Source organism: Sus scrofa, chromosome 1 (genome assembly GCF_000003025.6).
Source record: "Sus scrofa isolate TJ Tabasco breed Duroc chromosome 1, Sscrofa11.1, whole genome shotgun sequence".
Lineage (NCBI taxonomy): Eukaryota > Metazoa > Chordata > Mammalia > Artiodactyla > Suidae > Sus > Sus scrofa.
Genome location: NC_010443.5, coordinates 73,336,162 through 73,349,853, shown reverse-complemented (window position 1 = coordinate 73,349,853; position 13,692 = coordinate 73,336,162). Strand labels below are relative to the sequence as shown.

General features: G+C 37.1%; 1 protein-coding gene across 4 annotated transcripts in view; it reads left to right on the top strand.

Annotated features, from left to right (window-relative positions):
• The window catches only part of PDSS2 (decaprenyl diphosphate synthase subunit 2), a 275,584-nt gene that overhangs the window by 160,680 nt on the left and 101,212 nt on the right, over positions 1 to 13,692 (top strand). The window lies entirely within an intron of this gene.

Here is a 13,692-nt window from a genome sequence, read left to right as displayed (position 1 = left end):
GCTGCAGCTCCAATCCAACCCCTAGCTTGGGAACTTCCGTATATCGTGGGTGAGGCCCTAAAAAGACAAAAAAAAAAAAAAAAAAAAAGAAAGAAAGAAAAAAGAAATGAAATAGGCATAAGAAAAAACCAGTGTCTCTACCCTCATCCTCTTATTTATTTATTTATTTATTGTCTTTTGTCCTTTTAGAGCCGCACCCGCGGCATATGGCGGTTCCCAGGCTATAGGATCTGTAGCCGCCAACCTACACCACAGCTCACAGAAATGCCGGATCCTTAGCCCACTGAGTGAGGCCAGGGATCGAACCCGCAACCTCATGGTTCCTAGTTGGATTCATTTCTGCTGTGCCACAATGGGAACTCCCTCATTCTCTTATTAAACCAAATTTCCCTGTAACCATCAAATTTAAAGGTCATTTTTTTTTAATTTCCTACTTAGTTTTATTTTCCTATTTTGTTTAATTGCAGGTATTGTAAGATTGTGGTTTTGTATCCTAGTTTTAATTACAAGTACATGATATTTCTAACATTATGGACTAACCAAGCTTTTCGTGGGCTATTCTGGGAATCTAGCCACCATTTATAAGCTTATGTTGGGAAAATGTAGAATGAGCTCCAAAAAATTTGCTTATAGATGAAATTCCAAAATGCAGTGCATTTGTAATCTGCTATATTAGATTAATACTGAATTTGAACACCATAAGCAAAAGAAAATTTAAAAGCATCCTAAAGGATCCATGTGACTACTTTTCATTAGTTACATTGATCTAAATTTGGTTGTAGCATTTCCATCATTTTCTGGAATCTTCTGAGTTGTAAATACGCAAGGAGAAAATTCACCTTAAGCCAAAATTGGCTTAAGGGGCCTTCACCCAGAAGCAAATTTTATTTATTTAGCAATAGTGATTGAGGAAGAGCCCTTTTCTGGCAGCTAATGACCTACTGGAAGACCGGCGTGCCCAAGGCAAAGCTGAAGGCCATTAGCCCAGCCGGTCATTAACTGACAAATGCCTGACCCTGAGGTCATTTCTGATATTGTAAACTGAAGACATTAAAGTGAGTTTGTTGGAAAGTTTGGCTGTGCCAAGGAAGTTTCTTTTTAGGAATCTTGGAAAATGAATTAAGTTGTTGTTATTCATGTGGTTTAATTGTCTTCCTTCAAGTCAGATATAAGTAAACACGAAAACTATATACTGTGTGTCTCTGCATCTAACCTTTAGTTTTCAAAGGACAGTTTCCCTGTTTAGAATATCAAGTTAACTATTTCATTACTAAGCAGCTCCACTCTTGTGGATCACTTCAGTTTTCATAATGTATGTAGCTATATAACATTCATCAATTTTATACTCCACAGAGATGACATAAAAAGTTACGAAGAAAAGTAGAAACAGCCCTGAAGTTGAAGTGTATGGACCTAATTCCTATTCCTACCTTTTTTTAAAAAAAATTTAATCATATAATATTGGACAGCTCATTTTATCTCTCAGAATTCCAGTTGAAATCTTTTTCTCCAGATTGCTTATCTAATGTCTTAATATAGAAATGAGATTAGACATAGAAAACAGACTTGTGGTTGCCAAGGGGGATGGGGAAGAGAGTGGCATGGACTGGGAGTTTGGGGTTAGTAGATGCAAACTACTACATTTAGAATGGATAGGTATGAGGAATATAGCACAGGGAACTATATTCATTCTCTTGTGATAGAACATGATGGAAGGTAACATGAGAAAAAGAATGTATATATATGTTACACTGCAGGTCACTTTGCTGTACAGCAGAAATTGGCACAACTCTGTAAACCAACTATAATTTAAAACATAGAAATGAGATTAGAAACTTGGTAGTATAGAATATTTAAGTTATTAAAATTAGCACCAGACATTAAAAAATAATAGCTTATGTTTTTGAGTGTTCAAGTAATAGACACTGTGTATTATTTGTGTATTAACCCATTTAATCTCTCCTGAGGCAGAGGAAAGGATTAAATAATTTCCTTGAGGTAATAAATGGTAGAGCTGCTGTCTAAATCTAGGCAATCAGCCTCCAAAATCCTCATGCTTAACTAAAGTAGAAAACAAACCAACAAAGAACCACAATATCCTTTTTGCCAGTAATTTTACGGTTACCAATCTTAGAATTTGTAATATTTTAAACAACTAGGAGTTTTTAAATATTGGATTAAACATGTCAATACAAACATCAATAAAGCTTTATAAAACATTTTAGAAAAATAACTACTAAGCAAAGCAACTTGGTTTTCTTAGTTTCCTCATCTATAAAATATTATTTTCATCCCCTACCGCCTTTCCAGTTCCAGTATTCTACAATTTTGAGTGTTGTAAGATAGAGTCTGAAGGAATAACATATAGCCAGATTCTGAAAATAGCATTAAATATGAAGAAATAGGAATCAAGAAAAATGGTCAATAAGATTAGAGATGTAATAGAGAAACCAAAATATTTTATAAATGTCTGAGATCTTAAGATTGACATGCATACTTCAGCAATCTAAATTATTGAAATTCACCTTTATGGCAGATTTGTGCCGTCGGATATTTATATGGCTTCATTTTTTTCAAGTACTTTAAAAAGCCATAATATATTAATGTAAATTTCTAAAAATAGTAATTGAGCAAAGTGTTAACTGTGCAAATTTGTTTTGAAATAGTTAGGACTGATACAACAAATTCACATATTAGAATAGTATTGGTAGTTCACAAGTTTTGTGTGCATGTGCTAAGCATTGGAGATATTTATCTATCTATCTATCTATCTATTTATTTATTTATGTTTTGCTTTTTAGGGCCACACCCACTGTATAGGGAGGTTCCCAGGCTAGGAGTCGAATCTGAGGTACAGCTGCCGGCCTACACCACAGCCACAGCAACTGGGGATCCAAGCTGTGTCTGTGACCTGTATCACAGTTCATGGCAATACCAGATCCCGATCCACTGAACGAGGCCAGGATCCAACCGGCATTCTTGTGGATACTAGTCGGAATTGTTTTTGCTGCACCACTATGGGAATTCGAGATATCATTTTAAAAGCCAGCTGTGTACGGATTCCTGCTGTGGCTCAGCAGAAATGAACCCAACTAGTATCCATGCAGGTATGAGTTCAATCCCTGGCCTCACTCAGTGGGTTAACAATCTGGCATTGCCGTGAGCTGTGGTGTAAGTCGCAGACACAGTTCAGATCCAGCATTCCTGTGACCGTTGCATAGTCCCACAGCTATAGCTCCGATTCAGCCCCTGGCCTGGGAACTTCCAATATGCCACGCCTGTGGCCCTAAAAAAACAAAATTAATTAAGTAATTAATTAAAAGCCAATTGTAGAAGTTCCCATGTGGAGCAGCATGTTAAGGAACCCACATTGCTGCAGCTCTGGCACAGGTTGCAACTACAGCATGGGTTCTCTTCCTGGTCTGAAACTTCCATATGCCACGGTGCAGCCAAAAAATAAAAAAATAAAAAGGGGTGAGTGGATCACAATCAATCAGTCACTCAATACCAACTATATATCTTTATAGATTGAAGAATTTCTAACTCAAGGATATCCATTATTTGATTCAAGGGTAAATACACTAGCCTCAAGTTTCTACTACGTTTTTTTTTTTTTTTTTAAGGAGGGAACAAAAAGGATTACCTAATTTTTCAGAATGCAGTACCAGTAGGGCCAGTTGTTTTTAGAATTCCATTGAATCACAAATTTTGAAAAACTGCAAAGGTTTTTGGAAGAAATACAATTTTTATACAAGGTGCATGGATTTTAATGCATATGAGTCATGCTTTTATTTCTGTGACTGCTTTGAAGTACAGACCTTGGGATATCTCTAAATTACAAACATCTGCCTTTTAGTGTGGCCCAATTTGAAGAGGAACTGATGAGCTGCAAGGTGAACTATGTTACCCAAAGGACGTGGTGTCCCTGGAATTTGCAAGATGTATGTGCGAATCCCAGAACAATTCTGAAGTTTTTAACTCTTTGGCCAAATGTGATCTAAACCAATTTGTTTTCGTGAATCTGATAAAAAGATTAAAGCTAATAGTCAACATCAGTGATAGAAACCAACACACTTGATATGCACCCTAATAAAACATACCCGGTAGTACTCAATGATTCTGTTTTATCTTGCCTCTATTTACACTGTTAATTTATATGTTTGGGGTATAAAGTGATAAAGAAAGTAACACCTTTACAAATATATTTCAGAATAACAATGTCAAAAATTTGGGGGTTTCATTTGCAATTAAGATGGCTAACCAAGGTCTGAGCTCTACAGGACGTATTTCAGCATAAGATAGTGTTTCAAACTACAAATCATCTCCTGTTTACTGGTGGGTGGTGAAATCAGTTGAGTAAATTACTATCAACACTTTTTTAATGAAAAACAAAAGAAAATAACAGTAATGAAACATTTGTTTTATGAAACTTCTCACTCATTTTTATACATATGCATATATGCATATTCTGTGTCATGAGATAAAATACAGTTCTTACTATGGATTACAATTAAAAATTTGAAAGCAGGTACTACTAGGTGGTGTTCTAGCTAGCAGCATCCTTTCAGTTGAATGAAACACTCTACTATAATTCTGATGTTCTGAAGATTCACATTGTGAACTTCTCAAAAGTGAGATTAAAATCTCACTTAGCAAACATCATTTAGCATCAGAGTGGGCCCTGAAATGAAGAAGCAGTGAAAGCAAAATGGAGGTTATCAGCTACATGGGGAAAAGTGTAGTCCAAATCCCTGAGATGGCAGACATTCTCTTCAGAGAAAGTCCAATCCAAACAAGGTAGAACACATGAAGATATGCTCAAAAAGCTAATTATTAGAGAAACACAAATCAAAACTACAATGAGTAGATGTATCTCATACCTGTCAGAATGAGAATTAAATCCACAAACAATAAATGCTGGAGAAGGCATAGAGAAAAGGAAACCCTCCTACACTGTTGGTGGGAATGTAAATTGGTGCAGCCACTGTGGAATACAGTATGGAGGTTGCTCAAAAAACTAAATATAGAACTACCATATGATTCACCAATCCCACTCCCAGACAAAACTGTAATTCAAAAAGATTCATGCACCCCTCTGTTCCTAGTAGTCCTATTTACACTAGCCAAGACATTACACTAAATGTCCATCAACAGATGAATGAAGATGTGACATATATTTATATATATATAATGGAATACTACTCAGCCATAAAAAAGAAATGATGCCATTTGCAGCAACATGGATGGATCTAGAGATTATAATTCTAAGTGAAGTAAGTCAAAGACTAATACCATATGCTCTCACTTATATGTGCAATCTAAAATATGACACTAGGAGTTCCCGTCGTGGCGCAGTGGTTAACGAATCCGACTAGGAACCATGAGGTTGCGGGTTCGGTCCCTGCCCTTGCTCAGTGGGTTAACGATCTGGCGTTGCCATGAGCTGTGGTGTAGGCTGCAGACACGGCTCGGATCCCGCGTTGCTGTGGCTCTGGCATAGGCCGGTGGCTACAGCTCTGATTCGACCCCTAGCCTGGAAATCTCCATATGCCTCGGGAGCGGCCCAAAGAAATAGCAAAAAGACAAAAAAGTAAATAAAGAAAGAGAAAGAAAAAGAAAAATAGTTTAAAAAAAATAAAAAATAAAAAAAAAATATGACACTAATGACCTTATCTACAAAACAGAAACAGACGGACATAGAAAATAGACTTGTTGTTGCCTAGGGGGATGGGAGTGGGGGAGAGATAGATTGGGAGTTTGGGATTAATAGATGCAAACTATTATATACAGAATGAATAAACAATAAGGTCCTACTGTAAAGCACCAGGAACTATGTTCAATATCCTGTGATAAACCATAATTGAATATGAAAATATGAATAACTGAATAACTTTGCTATACACCAGAAACTAACACTGTAAATCAACTATACTTAAGTGAAATAATTAAAAAAAAAAAAAAAAAACAGCAAGATGTAACTGTCATTAAGTACAGAGCATACTAATGTGGAACATCCTGAGTCCAGGAGACTTCATGTGCAGGAACTTCCATGTTGGAGAAAGTAGAAATTAAAGCAACTAACTGCTTCATGATAATGTTAGAATTGCTTTGTTTCAAGACTAAGCATTCAATCCTCAGCAGGTATTTACAGTTTGGTAGTAATGCAAGATACTTGACAGAACTTTTGCCTTAACCTGCTGGAAAGCATCTCCTTTTCCTTTATATTTTATAAAAAGTTGTTGTTTTCGTTTTAGGGCTGCACCTGCAGCATATAGAGGTTCCCAGGCTGGGGGTCAAATCAGAGCTGCAGCCCCTGGCCTACAGCATAGCCACAGCACCATGGGATCCGAGCCACAACTATGCTGCAGCTTGAGGCAACGCCGGATCCTTAATCCACTGAGTGTAGCTGTGGTGTAGGCCAGTAGCTACAGCTCCAATTCCACCCCTAGCCTGGGAACATCCATATGCCGCAGGTGCAGCCCAGAAAGACAATAAACTGCCACTTTTTCAGGAACCTAATTGTTGTTTAAGTGAATAAACAGTATTTGTCATTTATTCAGTGACAAATGAGGCTAAGAATCATACACCTTCATTCAAAAAGTGAACAGCTTTTTCTGATTACTTTTGTATTGCTAGTAGAAGAAATCTACATTTTTGTTAACTATTCCTTAAAATTGCTATGAATAAAAAACATATACACCTGCACATTTAGGTATATCTGATCATGAGGCTTACTGTTGATAAAGCACAGATACCTCTCGCCTAGATAAACAAACTGAGGCCCAAAGAAGTTATGTGCTGACCCACAGTCATGCAGCTCATCTGTGTATTAACCCTCTAAGTGAGCAAAGAGAAGTTAATTGTCTTTATCTCTGTAAGGCCCTCACTAGTCTCATTACTGCAGTGCCAGGTACAATGTAGGCTATCAGCAAATGTTCATGAAATAAGTGCACTAGCCAATATAATATTAAATTTCAGCACTTCATATTCAAGCCATTTTCCTGAACTTGTAGACTCTTCTTTTTAAGTTTTAATAGTTGTGTTTTATGCTTTTCTGTAGTTCACTGAATTTGCTTGAACCCTTTTTGACAAATGTTACCAGTAGTTAGAGTTTATAAACCAATGTATCAGCTGTTCTAAATTAAAAATTAAGATTATCAATTTGCTTAGTTTTTGCTGCACCTGTCCTTCTGGTAGTGCCATTTCTCTCTCTGCTCTTCCCCCGTAGCCAGAAAGGACTTCCAGCTTTCTAGAACAGATTGCCATCCCTCCCACAAATAAGCACGGCCTTACACATTTGGCAGCATTGAAAAGGCTCCCTTCAAAAAGCCAAGTTAGAAGCTTCTTCCAGAACTCCTGTGAGTTAGTGGTGTGTTTATTGCAACAGACCTTTCATCATTGTCTTCATTAAACCTGTTCCTTGTCTGGTAGGAAGGAATGGAGAGAACCGTTCTTTCATAGACTCCATCAATGGCTTTATTAAAGCCACTCATTTATATTAATCAGCATGCAGATTAGGACTCATCTGGGTTGTTTGTGCCCAGGTGGTGGGTGAGTAGATTCACCCCTTATTTGGCCACGGCTGCTGCTCCCTGTGTTCTTCAGAGGTTGCTTCTCCACCGACACTGCCAGCCTGGAAGCTCTGGCTGAGCACTGGGGACTGAATCCACCTGGAAGCAGATAGATTGCCTAAACCCAGTTTGTAAATGATAAAGTGCTTTACAAATGTTAGATATTATTGGCCTCTATGGGAGAGCACTACTCCTTTACCAGTCCTTCTCTACCTTACCTTAGTTACTAAGTAAATCTTTCCATCTTTAAAAGCATCTCTCAGATATTTTATGCTCCATTTGTATGAAGAGGAACTGAGGAGTAAATCTTCTTTGGTTATCATTAGCAGGCTATTTGGCATCTTTTTATCTATAAAAGTATTTTTCTGTAAAACATTTTCACTGACAATATAGTTTTTGTGCCAAAAAAAAAAAAAAAACTTGACAATATCCCTTCAAATGTCAAAGCTTTTTAAAAAGGATAATGTGAGAAAAAAGAATATCTACATGTATGTGTAACTGGGTCACCTTGCTATGCAGTAGAGAATTGACAGAACATTATAAACCAGCTATAATGGAAAAAAAAATCATTATAAATGAAAATAAGTAAATTATAAAATGTAAAAAAAAAGGTATATTTACACTAAATATGTCTTTTCTTCCTCCCAAGATGTATATATGTATATGAGTATTAATTCTCCCATAAAGGTGTTTTACCTTTGCTGCTTCTTCATGCATTGTTGTTTGTTCTTGGGGGTTGGGGGAGGAGTGCAATAAATTTGTGTGTAATTAATCCTATCAACACTGCAGATGCGTGTACACACATGACTGTTTCCTTTGCTAGCAGCTGCTAAGAGTACTGAAGGCCGAAAGGCTGTGTGTTCATTTGCCCCCCAAATAGAGTGATGGATCATATATTGTCCTGTCATTCCAAGCTGTAGTAAGAAAATGTCATTAAAATAACCTCAGTGCAAGTTTTTGAAAGACATTATAAATATGTAATAGCCTCCACAGTTTTAATATACCAAACAAATTAAGTACATAGCAGCCGGTTTTAAGTGAATTAAAATACAACTACATTGCCTTATTATAACAACCCAGCTTATGCTGGTTTGACTTTCAATTGAGCTACATTAGTTTATAATTAACATTTTTCTCAAGATTCAACTGCATTTTACTTTAAATTTAGGATAGGCACTCCTTTGCTCAAACCAAAGTGGTCTGGTTTACTAGTGCAACATCTCTAACTCTGTTGAGTCTATTCCGTCTGTCGGATGCAAAATGACAGTAGACTCCTGAATCACATTTATTGAGAAAGGCAGAACTTGTCGACACAGAATGCTTACCATCACTTTCTTATCTTCTTTTTCCTAATCCATGGACTATTGCTTGGTTATAGTCCATAAATCAGTTTGTGGACACAGTTTAGCTTGAAACCTTTCTAAAACTAAAACAAGGTATGCTTCCTCCTGTTCCCCCCTCCCCGGGAAGTATATTTATTAATCATAAAAGCAAGATAATGATAGAGGGAAGTAATATAATACATTATAGATTTAAACAATTACAGATTTTAGCAATTCAGAAGAGTTGAAAATTTTTAATTAAAAATCGTCTAGAATCTTATCACTTAGAGATTATTATTAATATTTGGCGTTTCTTTTTTCAGACTTTTTCTCAGTATATACAGACACATAGATTGACTTTATTTTTATTTATTTTTGGCCACACCTGTGGCATGAGCCAGGGTCAAACCCACACCGCAGCAGTGACCAGAACCATGGCAATGCCAATGCCAGATCCTTAACTCACTGAGCCTCCAGGGAACTCCTCATTTTTGTTTTAAAAATACCTATCTGTTGTTCTATTTTGTAACCAGCTTTTCTTTTTTTTTTCCTTAAGAATGTGCTGCAGATATCTTTGTATAAGCAGTGTAAGTGAGGGGGGTTTTGGGACATTGTTTTTCTCTTACAACCTCCTAATTCTTTCAATTTCTCATTTTTAAGATGGGAATTTTATTATAGCTCAGGGCATAATAATCAAACCACCTTTTGTGAGGGTATGCATTACTTTAGTTTTTCATTTTAAGAAAAATCATTGAATTGCAGTAACCCTCCCCAAAAGATAAAGAATGAAGCAATTACCATATTCTCCTGAGGTTGGTAAAATTTGTTCTGTAAATTAACTGTTTAAGAAATTAATTCCAAAGGTCAGTTATATCAGCTCTGTGATTATGCTAAGGTTTGGATGCATCTGCATACTACCTATTCCATATCTTTGATGAGAGGGTAGTGATTAATATAGGAGAGATCAACAGTTTGCTTGGGAACAGCAATTTGATGTGCACTGTTCACTTCCTTTCCTATGCATCCTTCTCCCTGGTAGCCAGAAATGAGGTGGAGGAGTTCCGATAGTGGCTCAGGAGGTTAAGAACCTGACATAGTCTCCGTGAGGATGCAGGTTTGATCCCTGGCCTCGCTCAGTGGGTTAAGGATCTGGCTTTGCTGCGGCTGTGACCTAGGCCAGTGGCTACCGCTCTAATTCAGCCCCTAGCCTGGGAATTTCCGTATGCCACAGATGCAGCCCTGAAAAGAAAACAAAAACAAAAATGAAGAGAAATCAGCTCCTAACACTGACATTGTGAGAGGTTACCACTTCCGGGTCACTGAAATCTAAGGTGTTAATCAGGAGATTGGGACTAGAGTCAAATTCAGACACAACATAAACTGTAGAAAAAAGCATTTTTGCATTTGCTTGTACAGGCAAGCAATTCTGCTATTCTCACAACCTCCGTAAGTGCAGAAATAGAGAAACCTATCTCCTATTTGATTGCTCTGAAGGCAGGTACAGTAAACTTTATAATATTGATGATGACAGTCCTATAATTTGCAATACTGTTTCGGGATCCAAGTCAACGTTACAGAGATCTCTGATTTTGATTAAAATAATATTTTCATGTTTTCTGTTATTGAATTAAAACCCACTTCCTTCCAAAATATTTGGGCACACTTTAATCTTGGTTTCCATACTATGACCTCATCAATCCAAGACTTGTATATATAAAAGTATAGAGGATAAGTTAACACTCACTGACACTGTGTTCCAGATTGTCTTCTAAGTGCTCCACATATTTACTCATTAGCGAAGAAACTGATATGGTCAGCTAGTGCCATTACTTGTTTGATGCAGCTTTGCACTTAAACCTGATGTTATTCTGAACTCAGTATATATGGGTTATTCCCAAGCATTAGAACCCTTCAAGACACAGAATTTACCAAAGTGACCTTTAATTGACCCAACTAAGCCTTCTTTGCCAGTTAGTAGAATAGGCTACCAGTCATTATGTTTGAAAAAGTGGAAATGCCTTAAAAATGGAAATGATTTCATTATGATTCCACATGTTGGAACCAAGGGGGATTGGGTACAAAAAGTTTCACAGAAAGTAATCAGTAAAGTTTAGATAGAGGAGAAGGTCCATGTGAAGAGAACAGATAAAAATAATAGCATGAGCAAAGCTGTCTCAACAAAGTTTACCTAGGAGTTCCCGTTGTGGCTCAGTGGAGAAGGAATCCGACTGAGAACCATGAGGTTGCGGGTTCGATCCCTGGCCTTGCTAAGTGGGTTGAGGATCCGGCGTTGCCATGAGCTGTGGTGTAGGTTGCAGATGTGGCTCGGATCCAGCATTGCTGTGGCTCTGGCCTAGGCCGGTGGTACAGTTCCTATTTGACCCCCAGCCTGGAAACCTCCATATGCCTTGGGAGCAGCCCAAGAAATGTCAAAAAGACAAAAAAAAAAAAAAAAAAGTTTACCTAATTTACGTGCCTAATTCTAAATACTAATGCATTCCTAGAAAGCTCAGACTCTTAGCACTGGAAGAGACCTTAAGGAATTATCTTTTGCATCTTCCCTTGGCTCACAGTTGAGGAAAACCAAAACTCAGGGAATGTAATTGATTTGTCCCAACTCTCACAATGAAATTGGTAGTAGGGTTTGAAGTAGACCCTAGATTTCTCCCTCCTAGTGTCTCACTCTGTTTCATTATGGCCTCTAATTTGTTGGGCTTCTGAGAATGGCTAACATGGAGGCTCTTTCAGCCTATCTTCTTTTTCTCATAGGAAGTGTTTGCTTGCCCCTCTGGGCTTGGAACAGAAGTCCTTGAAACTTTCTCACGGTGGGTCTCATGGCTTGGTCTAGAGCACCAAGTCTGGGGTCAGGGCTTTTAATCTCAGGAAGTCTGGCAATTGGGCTCTAGATTCTCCTCTGGCTGCTATTATCCTTGCTCCGGTTTTGGGTTACTTGTACAAATCATTCCTAAAGAATCTGAGGGGTGGGGGGAATCTCATTGAGCAAATAATTTCTTATATTTAAGTACAATAGGTATCTAAACAGGTGAATGGCTGTGGTAGTAAGCCGTGTAATGATTTTTAAAAAGATGAGATTATTAAATGGTCTTGTTAAAGTTATGTATGACTGGTAGCCCTGTGGTCCTCCTAGAAATATTTGCGATTTTAAAGGAGAATGATACTTAAACATATCTTTTGGGGGATATAATTTTAAAAGTAAACATTTCGGGCAATGGAAAGACATTTACATGTGTGCTGGGTAAGTTACCTTGTCTGAGACACATTCAACTCCCCTAGGCTATCCTGCTTTTCATACTCTCTTACCTTCCTGGACTTGTTATCCCAAGGAGGTCCAGAACTTTTTAGTTGGTGCTTGTTGTTGGCAATGCAGTTGTATTCTGCAAAAAGCAAGAGTAGTACAGGTCATTTATAAATATAAATTTGTAAGTACAGGTCTACTTCTATTTGCTAATTGTAGTAAGAGAAAAAGAATCAGAGAATAAAATGGTTTTTTCCTGCCTCTTCTTGGCCTGGAATTTCAGGGAGGTAAAGGAACACTCTGGTTATCCAAAGCCAGATCCATTGTTAAAAGTTCATGCCATCATTTTGAGATTTAGTGTCAGACTTCTCTTTGTAAATCCCTGTTCACTTTGCCACTGCTGGTCTCAGACCTCAAACTGTTTCAAAACCATAACATTTCTTAGTGACTGATTGATCTGTATTATGTGTCCAGCCATCAGAGGGATCTTGGGATGTTGCATGTGTAAACTGTAATCCAATCTGATGTTGTGCATTAAGTTACAGTCTTTCATAGACCTATTGGCGATACTCTATCCTCCTGGATTTGGGAATAGAGCTTATCTGATACCTTCAGGGGAAAAAAATCCATTCAGTTTTCTCTCTTCCCTGCTTAAATAACTCAACACATCTGGTAACACTGTAGGATCATTGTCCTTGCAGTTCCTCTGCAGCTCATATTGCTACAATATTTCTTAAGTATTTGGTTACCTAAAGGGCAATGCGATTAAAAAAAAAAAAGACTTCATATAGGTCTTACAGATTAACCCATCTACAGAGCTAGGAAAAAATATGCCTTTAATCAGCAAAATTTCTGTATCAGCAGCCTTGTGTGTTTATGCAGTATGAATGTAAATATAAATTTGGAGATAAATGCTCATGTGTTAAAATTTTTAAAGCAACTCTTTCTACAAATTAATATAATTTGCCCATAAGAAAATGTTTATTAAATCCAAGTTACCTGAGATTGAAGTATCTTGTTGTTTGGGTCTGTATCCTTTGGCTTAATAATGTCTTCAATTACAAGAATGATAAAAGCTGAAATAAAATCCTTTAATTCAATCAGAACTGAGCTAAATTTTAGGAAGCAGAGAGTGGGAATCTGATATCAGACTGCATAACATAGGAAGCTAAATATACAAGATACTAGACTTCGTAAGAAGTGGATAGGGTTGCCTTGAGCAATTCTTGTTTGAAATGGCTACGTTGAACATAATAATAAATACCACTATTTTATCCTCTTGAATTAAGAGGGTTTATGCAAACCACTCTAAATTGTACAGTATTTCCAAAGAGACCATTTACTGTTTTCTGCTTGTTTTACATTCTGGAACAAGTTCAAAGCTTTTTATTTTGTTTGAATTTTTTAATAGCCTGAGCCTTGAAAATAATACAGATTTGATGAATACAATTTCAATATTACAGTCCTATAAAAGTTTTCAGTATTTATGGTACATTTGACCCGGGGACCCTACACCAAATTTATCCACAGTGCATTTTTAGTA